The following is a 12267-nucleotide window of genomic DNA, read 5'->3' on the forward strand; positions in this document are numbered from 1 at the left end:
TTTTATGAATATGGTGGTTTAAATAAGAGTAAACCTCAAAGGCTCATATATTTGAATGCTTGCTTTTGGCACTATTTGAGAAGGATTAGAAACATTAGGGTTCATGGCCTTAATAGAATTAGTGTAGCCTTGTGGAAAGAAATTACTTTACTGGGGTGAGCTTTGAGATTTCAAAGGCCTACACCAAGTGGTGTCTCTCTCTGCCTATGGATAAAGATGTCTCAGCTACTGCTCTGTTTGCATACTGCCATAATCCTCACCCATGAAGATAATGAACTACAAGCAAGCTTCCAATTAAATGCTATCTCTTCTAAAATATTTCCTTTTTTATGGTGTTTCTTAACAATAGTAGACTGGTGACTAATGACAAGACTGACCATGTTATTTGTTGATGAAAATGCAGACTTCCGAACTTCGAACTAGAAAAATAATTAAACACTATAAGTGAGGCTTAATGATCAATTCTAGTAAGAGCCTGGAAGACAGTGATAAGGGGCTCAGCTCAAGAAATTTAAGAGGAAAAGTACTGTAGTAATTGGCCTAGAGACCACTTTTGTGATATTTTTAGCAAAGCATTTAACAGATTTTCTTCCTTGTCCTAAAAATTCTTCCTGAGGCTAAATTGAAGAATTTCGGGTTAATGGCATTGACAGAGGATATTTCAAGACAACCAAACATTGATTGTGTCTTATGGTTATGAGTAGTCATTTTTGTGTAGATCTTTAATAAAAAGGTCCAAATTGGAAAAAGAAAAATTAAAAAAAAATGTACAGTTTGAGAATAAAAAGGGTAGCAGGAAAGCTGACATTGTTGTCAAGTTCTGTGCTCAAGAAAATAAAAAAGTTTAAAGAAAAGTTATATGGAATAAAGGGCAAGACCCCACCCTGCTAAGCTTCCAATTTATAAAAATTAAAGAAGGATTTGAGCAGTGAAGAAAACAATTGACAACAGAAATCTGATGAAAATTTAATTGAACAAGAAGTGCAAGTTTCAGCCATGTCCAGCAGCAGGACTTAGAAGCTTTGGCCACACAGTTGTGGTAGAAACAAAGACCTAAAAAAGAGATTGTAGCCGGGCGGTGGTGGCGCATGGCTTTAATCCCAGCACTCAGGAGGCAGAGGCAGGCGGATCTCTGTGAGTTCGAGGCCAGCCTGGTCTACAAAGCGAGTTCCAGGAAAGACACAAAGCTACACAGAGGAAAAAAAAAAAAAAGATTGTAGATTCCCACGCCAGTAGCTAGAGCAAGCTACTGAGGCCAGGCACACATGTCAGGAATGTCTCTGAGTGGAAGCCCAGATAGGTCATTCCATAAAAGTGCAGACATGAAGCCTTAATTATGTTGGAACTCTCAACATCTTTCAGATGCCAGAGCTGTACAACACATTCCAAGATGAGCTGCAGGCAGAGTTGGAGATCTGAAGATTGTTTTGCCAACCAACATGGAAATGCAGATTTGAAGTTTGCCCAGGAGTTTTTCAGTCTTGCCTTGGTTCAGTGTTTCCTCACTATGCTCCCTTCTCTTCTTTTTGAAATGGTAATATATATTCTATGTCATTGTATGTTGGCTCTCTGAACTGCTACAGGATTGTGAATAGAAAAACTACATAGCTAGGGATTGGGAAAAATTCATTTGTATGTAGAGGCTAGACTTTTTCTATATGCGAGTATTCAGAAATAAGTCTCTGTCTATCTGACTGCTAAAACAAGGAAACAGACTCACTCTCTGATGACAACTTTCTCTTTTACTTCACCTTAAGTTTGGTCTCTGACTATTTCTGCCTCCACAAAGCTGCATATCTACACAATGCTACATACAGCTACCTATCTTTACATACATGTATCTTTTCACATGGTTATACATCTTTCTTTTACACACATTTCTCTACTACATCTCTTTTCTACACAGATTCATCTTCCTTGCCTCCAGATAGTTACAAGTCTCCACACAGCTAAAGCCAACCATGTCATTTACACAGCTCTCTCACTGTACAGCACTTTACACAATTCCTAGCCACAGTTCCTCTATGTAGCAGAAGCTCTTTCACATAGCTCTCTCTCTCACATTCACTCACACACAAACTTATAGATTATTCACTCACTCTTTTACCCACATACTCCCTCACACTTCTTTCATGCTTCTTCTTTTTCATCACTCACTCAATACACACACACTTCCCTCACATTTTACAGCAGCTCTCCCATAGCTCGGCAAGCCTTCTCTCTCCATACTGCCACTGATGCTGCTGCCCTCTCACACCCAATCTTGGGACAATTACAAGTTACATTTTCAGGGCCCTACCCATTCTCACAACACAAGATAAGTCATGTATTTTTTTCTTAGTCTAGTAAAGTCACATGGACCCATGCATGTAGCATTAAGTTGGTGAGAGATCCCAAACAGTAAACAATTGGCTGAATCTTGAGAAATCAGGGTACTAGCAGAAAGAGAGCTACTGCAGGGAGCTATATCTCAATATAAACAGTCTGGCCTTGATTTAGCAATAACACCTAGTAATTAGTATTTGTGTGTTTTCTGCAGGGGCAGTTTAGTCTGCTTTGAATTTGTTCTGAAGTCTAAAATTAGCTGTCTTCGAGACTGAGAATACTATTGGTCTCCTGTGTCAGTAAAAAAATAGTGTTCTGGTATTATTTCTACACATCAAAATTGCACAGCTTAAACAGAGAACAACTTCTTGACCATCCACAAATATAAGTATGCCCAAAGATGGAATATTTTCTTGAGATAAACACACAGGCAGTGGGAAAACACCCATAGCTGTTTTAATGGACAAAATGCAGTAGCAGATGAGAAAAATTACAGACAGGAGCAATAAGCCAATAACAGTCAGTGACTCCATGGCTTTGCCCAGAGGGGTTCCCCACCAGGTAGTTATATGTCTGGTGTGTTGGCATGTCAACCACAAGTTTTCAGCTGCTGTATACTCCCACAGCCCTTGGCAGGAAGTATGTGATCTACTTTATGATTTTGATTTTACAGGGGGTCATAACTAAGAGATTGCCTTGAGTCTCAGAAAAGACTTTGAAATTTTAAACAGTGTTGCGATTGAAAGACTATTGTAGTTGTTTGTTTGTTTTGCTCTTTATAGGCCTGTACCCAACTCCTAAATGAACACATGGAGACTTATTCTTACTCATGAATGCATGGCCTTAGCCTAACTTGTTTCTATCCAGCTTTTCTTTTTTTTTTTTTTTTTTTTTTTTTTTGGTTTTTCGAGACAGGGTTTCTCTGTGTAGCTTTGCGCCTTTCCTGGGACTCACTTGGTAGTCCAGGCTGGCCTCGAACTCACAGAGATCCACCTGGCTCTGCCTCCCGAGTGCTGGGATTAAAGGCGTGCGCCACCACCGCCCGGCCTATCCAGCTTTTCTTAACTTACATTATCCCATCAATCTTTTGTCTCTGGGCTTTTACCTTTACTTATTCTGTATACCCTTCTTTTCCACTAATGCTGTGACTGATTGTGTGACAGTGTGGCTGGACACTGGAGTCCTCTCTACTTCTTTCTCTTTTTCTTGTCCCTCCCTTCTCCTTCTATTAATTATCTCTGTCTGGCAGCCCCACATGTTTCTCCCCTGCCTAGTTATTAGCCATTCAGTTCATTATTAGACCAGTCAGGTATTTTAGGCAGGCAAAGTAAGACCGCTTCACAAAGTTAAACAAAGGCAACATAAAAATGTACAAATGAATGTAACACATCTTAAAATAATATTCTACAACAGACTATGGAGGCTTTTGAAGATAGACTAAATGGATTTTGCATTATGATATTCCTAGAAGCTTATGGGAGCCAAGGAAGAGAATGAGTAGCAATAACTCTTTTGCTCCTATTGCTTGAGACAACACACAGTTTTGGTTGTAGTATAATATATAATCATAATGGGATTGTCCAGAAAACTCTGGTTGTGAACTTTCTTAATGCTGGGAGCTATGATGTAGGCTGCTGGGGAAAAAAAGAAATTAGTGTTCTGACCTATGTTGCTGAACCTCACAAGCTACAACAGTAACCTGAAAGAAAAGTGTTATAGTTAGAAGACTGTTTATGGATTTTCCAAATGTTCTTGTGATTGTAACTGAAACCTGTTTTACAGGAAGGAACTCATTCTTGATATTGTAAAGATGGTCAGAACACAAAGCTGGGAGAATCATAGTCCCTATGAGAGAAAAGTATTGTTTTTCTAAGTAGTCATGCTGGCCAGCTGTCTTCTAAATATTTATGCTAATATTTGTCTTAGTTAGGGTTTCTACTGCTGTGAAATGACAGCATGACCACGACAACTCTTATAAAGTAAAACATTTAATCAGGGCTATCTTAAAGTTTTAGATGTTTAATCTGTTATCATGAAGGGTGGCATTCAAGCAGACATGGTGCTGGAGAAGAAGCTGAGAGTCTTATATCTTGATTCACAGGCAACAGAAGCAACTGTGTGTCGCATAGAGGACAGCTTGAGCAAGAGACTTCACAGCCTACACCCACAGTGACATACTTCCTCCAACAAAGCCACACTTCCTCTGAAAAAGCCACATGTCCTAATAGTAACACTTCCTTTGGGGGACATTTTCTTTCAGACCACCAGGATATCCATAGATTTGTGTTGCTCACAATCTTGATCATAGAATCCTTTTATTTGTAGTTGATGGTTGTTAGTTGAGATAGTCACTATTTGTTTAAAAATGTTGAGAATAAACAACTGTGAGATTAATAGAGATCTCAGAAATAGGAGCAGAAAGAACATAAATGCCAGAGGATGAGGAATGGTGCTATAAAAGATATGGCAAGCTTGTTTTATACATTGGCTAGTAACAGGTGTGGATACTCACATACGACCTGCATATGATAAAGCCAGTTGAAAATTCAAGGATAGAGTAGGTAGGGAATTCTTTGAAAATTTCATATAATACAATTTGATCATACTATTTCCTTTCCCCTAACTCTTTTCAGATAATTCCCTCTCCTCCCAACTTTATGTTCTTTCTCACTCAAAAAAAAAAAAGGAAAATACAAAACAAACTTAAAGATACACAAGAAGACATATAGTTAATTTGTATTTGCTGACTACTGAATATGAGGCCTGAACTGAAGTATTGATATACCAAGTCTATTGAAGGAAACAGACTGTCCCTTTTCTGCAGATATCAAATGTGAATAAGTTCATGGATATGGACCGTTCTTCATGTCCACTACCGCCCCCCCTAAGTGCTTATATTTTGTCAGGCTTGATCTCTTCCAGATCTTGTGCATGCTGTCACTGTCTCTGTGAGTTGTTCAAACAATTTCAAATTTCAAGTTTAAACAACAAATTTGAAAAAAATTAGATATTTTACCAAAATTACAATCGTTAGAACATACACAACAAATCACATGTTAAAAATCCTGAATGAGCCGGGCGGTGGTGGCGCACGCCTTTAATCCCAGCACTTGGGAGGCAGAGCCAGGTGGATCTCTGTGAGTTCGAGGCCAGCCTGGGCTACCAAGTGAGCTCCAGGAAAGGCGCAAAGCTACACAGAGAAACCCTGTCTCGAAAAACCAAAAAAAAAAAAAAAAAAAAAAAAAATCCTGAATGTGCATAGGTAAAAAGACAGCCCTCCCCCGTAAACTCCAGTTCCTAGATGTGGTTTCATAGAGTGGATAGATAAGGAATGGAGCAGGTTTCTCTATATATGTGGTTGCCAGATTCATAAACATAAAAGAATATTTTAAAATAATAGAAATTTAGTTCCTGTTTTGTTACTCAAAAGCAAACAGTTCCTAGGAAGACAGAATGTAAGAATTTGTTTGCCAGACTCCAAGAACACATCAGAACAATTATCCACCATGATCAAGTAGGCTTCATCCCAGGGATACAAGGGTGGTTCAACATATGAAAGTCCTTCAATATAATGCACCATATAAACAAACTCAAAGAAAAAAAAAAACACATGATCATCTCACTAGATGCAGAAAAGGCATTTGACACAATCCAAAACCCCTTCATGATAAAAGTCTTGGAGCGATCAGGAATACAGGGAACATACCTAAACATAATAAAGGCAATTTACAGCAAGCCAACAGCCAACATCAAATTAAATGGAGAGAAACTCAAAGCAATTCCACTAAAATCAGGAACGAGGCAAGGCTGTCCACTCTCCCCATACTTATTCAATATAGTACTTGAAGTTCTAGCCAGAGCAATAAGACAACATAAGGAGATTAAGGCGATACAAATTGGAATGGAAGAAGTCAAGCTTTCCCTATTTGCAGATGACATGATAGTATACTTGAGTGACCCCAAAGATTCCACCCAGGAAATGATTAAGCTTATAAACACCTTCAGCAACATTGCAGGATACAAGATCAACTCAAAAAAATCAGTAGTCCTCCTATATACAATGGACAAAGAAGCTGAGAAGACAATCAGAGATACATCACCCTTTACAATAGCCACAAATGACATAAAATACCTTGGAGTAACACTAACCAAGCAAGGGAAGGACCTATATGACAAGAACTTTAAGTCCCTGAAAAAAGAAATTGAAGAGAATGTCAGAAAATGGAAAGATCTCCCATGCTCATGGATAGGCAGGACCAACATAGTAAAAATGGCAATTTTACCAAAAGCAATCTACAGATTCAATGCAATCCCCATCAAAATACCAACACAATTCTTCACAGACCTGGAAAGAATAATACTCAACTTCATATGGAAAAACAAAAAACCCAGGATAGCCAAAAAAATCCTGTACAATAAAACAACCTCTAGAGGCACCACAATCCATGACTTCAAGCTCTACTATAGACCTACAGTAATAAAAACAGCTTGGTATATTGGCATAAAAAACGACATGTGGACCAATGGAATCGAATTGATGATCCTGACATTAACCCACACACCTATGAACATACAATTTTTAACAAAGAAGCCAAAACTGTACAATGGAAAAAAGAAAGCATCTTCAACAAATGGTATTGGCATAACTGGATAGCAACGTGTAGAAGGCTGCAAATGGATCCATATCTGTCACTGTGCACAAAACTTAAGTCCAAGTGAAACAAGGACCTCAACATAAATGCAGCTACTCTGAACCTGCTAGAAGAGAAAGTAGGAAGTAGTCTTGAATGCATTTGGCATAGATCACTTCCTAAATATAACACCAGTAGCACAGACACTGAGAGAAACAATCAATTAATGGGACCTCTTGAAACTGAGAAGCTTGTGTAGAGCAAAGGATATGGTCAACAAGGCAAAGCAACAGCCTACAGAATGGGAAAATGTCTTCACCAACCCCACATCTGACAGAGGACTGATACCCAGAATATATAAGGAACTCAAGAAATTAGACATCAAAATGACCAACAGTCCAATTAAGAAATGGGCTATAGAACTAAACAGAGAATTCTCAACAGAGGAAACTCAAATGGCTGAAAGACATTTAAGGAATTGCTCAACATCCCTAATCATCAGGGAAATGCAAATCAATTCTCATAGAATCAAAAGATACCACCTTATGCCTGTCAGAATGGCTAAGATCAAAAACACTGAAGACACTTTACGCTGTAGAGGATGTGGAACTCGGGGAACTCTCCTCCACTGCTGGTGGGAATGCAAGCTTTTACAACCACTTTGGAAATCAATATGACGCTTTCTTAGAAAATTGGGAATCAATCTCCCCCAAGATCCAGCGATACCACTGGGGCATGTACCCAAGAAATGCTCAATCATACCACAAGAGCACTTGCTCAGCTATGTTCATATCAGCATTGTTTGTAATAGCCAAACCATGGAAACAACCTAGATGCCCTTCAACTGAAGAATGGATAAATAAATTGTGGCACATATACACAATGTAATACTACTCAGCAGAGAAAAACAATGACATCATGTGGTTTGCAGGCAAATGGATAGGTCTAGAAAAAATAATCCTGAGTGAGGTAACCCAGATTCAGAAAGACAAATATGGTATGTACTAACTCATAGGAGGATACTAGATATGGAACAAGGATGACTGGACTGCTACTCACATCACCAGTGAGGCTACCTGGAAAACAAGACCCCAAGAAAGACACGAAGATCACTCAATGACAGAGCAATGGCTGAGATCTACATGAACAACCTGGACAGGAGTGAGAGCAATGAAGGGCGAGGGTCGAGGGAAAGAGAGCAGGAGATCCCATCTGGATCATGAACAGAGAGGGAGAAGGAATAGGAGACCATGGTAAATGAAGACCACATGAGAAAAGGAAGAAACAAAGTGCTAAAGAGGCCCACAGATATCCATAAAAATACCCCCACAAAAGACTGCTGGCAATGGTCGAGAGACAGCCAGGACTGACCTACTCTGGTGATGGGATGGCCAAACACCCTAATAGTTGTGCCAGAAACCCCATCCAAGGACTGAGGAATCTGGATGCAGACATCCATGGCTAGGCCCCAGGTGGAGCGCCGGGAGTCTAATTAGCGAGAAAGGAGGGTTTATATGAGCGAGAATTGTTGAAACCAAGGTTGGATAAAGCACAGGGACAAAGAGCCAAACGAATGGAAACATATGAACTATGAACCAAAGGCTGAGGGGCCCCCAACTGGATCAGGCCCTCTGAATAGGTGAGACAGTTGATTGGCTTGATTTGTTTGGGAGGCATCTAGGCAGTGGTACTGGGTCCTGTGCTCATTGCATGAGTTGGCTGTTTGAAACCTGGGTCTTATGCAGGGGCGCTTGGCTCAGTCTGGGAGGAGGGGACTGGACCTGCCTGGACTGAGTCTATCAGGTTGATCTCAGTCCTGGGAGAGGCTTTGCCCTGGAGGACGTGTGAATGGGGGGTGGGCTGGGGGGAAGGGGAGGGGGTAGAAGTGGGGAGAACAAGGGAATCTGCGGCTGTTGTGTAGAACTGAATGGTATTGTAAAATAAAAGAAAAGAAAATAATTTGTTTGCATTGTTTTATGCCTTACTTGAGTTACAAAGGAAAGTAAATTTTCTTGGTTTTTCATTTTAATTATTGATATTTATTTGGATTCTAGATTTCATCTTTATTGGTTCCTCATTTTTCCTATTACAATTCTGCCATATCAGTCTTTTTCACTTTCCCATTATTCTAAATTTTTATTTTCTTCTAATTTAAGATATCCACCACTACATTTGGACCAACTTGACAAATCAGGATAATTAATATGTAGTCATTTTATTACATTTAATGTGAGTGTGTGTCCAAACATGTGAAGGCATATTTGCCACAGTCCTGAGTTCAGAGGATTGCTTATGGGTGAAGGATAAAAATTCTTCAAGCTTTGAGGTAAGGACATTTACAAGCAGAGAAGGCCTGTATTCATATGTAAAACAATGGGTCATTAGCAACCTTGACTCCACTTATAGTCCTTGTCTAGGTAGCCTATAATATTCTATAAGTAGTCTAAGCATTAAAATGTGTCTTATCTTAAAATGAGGTCTTATCTTGTCTGTCTCATGTGAATTTTCTCTACCAAATAATCAGAGAGAAACCCCATAGCTATTATTCATTATTTGATGCACCAGTCAAAACCTAAAGTCTGTAATTTATAAACACAACATCCAAATTACACACACAGATCCAGAAGCAATCAGACTAGCTAAAGGACCATACATTTGTTGGAAAATTAGCAGTTTTAGCTAGACTTTAGGTAATGGCCTGGTAGCTTTACAGTCCAATTAAAAGATTAAGGCTGTGGTGGATATATAAACAAATCACTACAGGGGAAATAAAATTCATAGAATTATTTCAGTTAAATTACCAAACAAAATAACAACTCTGGAGGACAGCAGTAAGAAAGTAGCATATGTAGTGTTCAATTCTAACAAAGAATTATGAGGCATGGAAAAGAATAGGCAAGTCAGAGTAGCTGATACACAGGAAAAAATAAAATGGGTGTGATAGAACTTGCCTTTAAAGTAATAGTAATCAATATGATAGACTTAAGAGGCTGGCAGGCAATATAAGGATCAAAGTATTTTTTTTAAAAAAAAAATACTAGTCTGAAATGGAAAGGACACAGAGTAAAATTAAAGAATAAAGTTAATGAAGGAAAGATACAATGTGATATAAATCTTGAGTAAAATAGAGAGAACAATCTCAACACAATAAGTGAATCATTGAAAAATGCAGCTGTGTGACAGTTAATGCCAGATGGTGAATATTTATCAATAAAATCAAGAACAATTCAGCAAGATTCATTCATGGTACTCTGTCCATCACTGTATTAGAAGCTATAGTTAAGCAATTAACTATGAAATAGAAATAAAAGAATCTGTGTGGAAAAAGAAAAAGTAAATTTATCTCTGTTAGAAATATCAAAAATAACAGAAAATCTGCAAAAAAATAGAATTTTTCTACAACAAATGCAATGATGCTTAGCATACAAGATAAATACTCAAAGCTCAACTCAATTTCCATGAACATGTAATGACTTTTTTTAAAAATTGAGAATAATAAGAAATTTAATGTATAATGATAATAAAAAGCACATAAAATTATAAAAAGTAGTGGAAGAATTTTATATTTATAGCTATAAGAATTAGGGTTGTAAAACTTATAAAAGGGCTGAAATGATTAATATCATAGTAATTTGATCATCTGTGTGTGTATGTGTGCATGATGTGAGTATGAGAAATGACAGCATAATATCTACCAGCAAGATATCTAGAATACCAACTAAATAGCAAGTTTGTATTTCTTATTCCCCTTAGACTATGAAATCCACCATTTCTACTTTACTTCTAGGAACTTTGCTATATTTTTTTTCACAATTAAGTGGAACCATACATTTTATTTCCATCTTTTATGTCTTAGTTCACTGAGCATAATGTCCTCAGGGCTTTTTATTATTGTTGTTGTTGTGACATATATTAGATTTCATGCTAATAGTTAGGTAATATATTATTGTTCATATACAACATATTTTCTTTATGCATGTTCAAATTCTTCATATCTTGGCTATTGTGATCACTCATACAATGAGTATGAAAATGTGCATTCTTCTTTGAAATCCTGCTTTAACTTATTTGAAGAATAACCAGAAGTAGTAGTGTTAGATTTTAGTCTAGTTGTACTTATAAATGTACAAACACTCACACATGCAAATATGCACATACACATACAGTGTTGCTGTTTGCAATCCCATGAAATGAAACACAGGGACTTGTGTATTCTAAATACCCATTCAAAACCTCAAATATACCCCCAGGTTTTATATTTTGTTGAAGAACCTCTATATGTACCATTTTATTACAAAATGCATAAGCTATATCCCCATAATCATTGTACAAAAATTCCATTTCTCTATTATTTTATTAAGATTGGTAATGGTTCAATAATTACAAAATGATTGAATAAATAAGAACAAGACGATATTTGTGTGTGGTATTTCTTTGAATTTCTTGGTAATTGCAGGTTTGAATACCCAGGTCCTAACTGGGTATACATGGAATAAAGTACTGAATATTTAGAATCTTATTAGAGATATAGCTATTAAGCATTTTTCTGCTTTTTAAACATAATGTTTATTTGATTACTATATTATTTATTTCTGAGCAATGACATAGTGGCATGCAAATTATATCTGGATCTCTAAAAATAAAATGCAGAATATCACAAAAGAAAAGAAGACTGGAAAATAAGATGGGGACTTGCTGAGAAAGGATTCAGAGAGAGTTGAATGAGACTGAGAAGATGATGCTCAATGAGTATGATTATTACTATATACATATGTAATATAAATACATGAATATTATATATATACTTATTATATAATACATGTATGTGAAATAATAAAAGAATAAAATAAAATTCCAGCACTGTATGTGTAAAAATACAAAATAAAAATGACTTTTATAGGTAGATATGTTCACGAGATTTTATGGTTTTAATAAAACACCCTGGGAGAAAGTAACATGGAGAAGAAAGGGCCAGTTTGTTTCAAAGGTTACAATCATCATGAGTGGAAACAAAGGAAGGCACTCAAGACAAGAAACGGAAGGCAGGAAATTAATCAAACGTCCCAGGGTTCCCTCAGTTTGCCTTCTTCTACATGATAGGACCACTTACCAAGGTATGGCACAGCCCAGTATGAACTGGGTCCTCACATATAAGTCATTAATCAATAATGTCCTACTCACTTGTCTATAGGCAAGTGGAATTGAGGAATTTTCTCAATTGAGTTTCTTCTTACATGTGTCTATGTTTATATCAAGATGATCAAAACACTGGGATAATTGACAGACTGTCTTTCTGAAACCAATATGGTAG

The sequence above is a fragment of the Peromyscus maniculatus genome, chromosome 14, assembly GCF_049852395.1.
Source record: "Peromyscus maniculatus bairdii isolate BWxNUB_F1_BW_parent chromosome 14, HU_Pman_BW_mat_3.1, whole genome shotgun sequence".
Taxonomy (NCBI): Eukaryota; Metazoa; Chordata; class Mammalia; order Rodentia; family Cricetidae; genus Peromyscus; species Peromyscus maniculatus.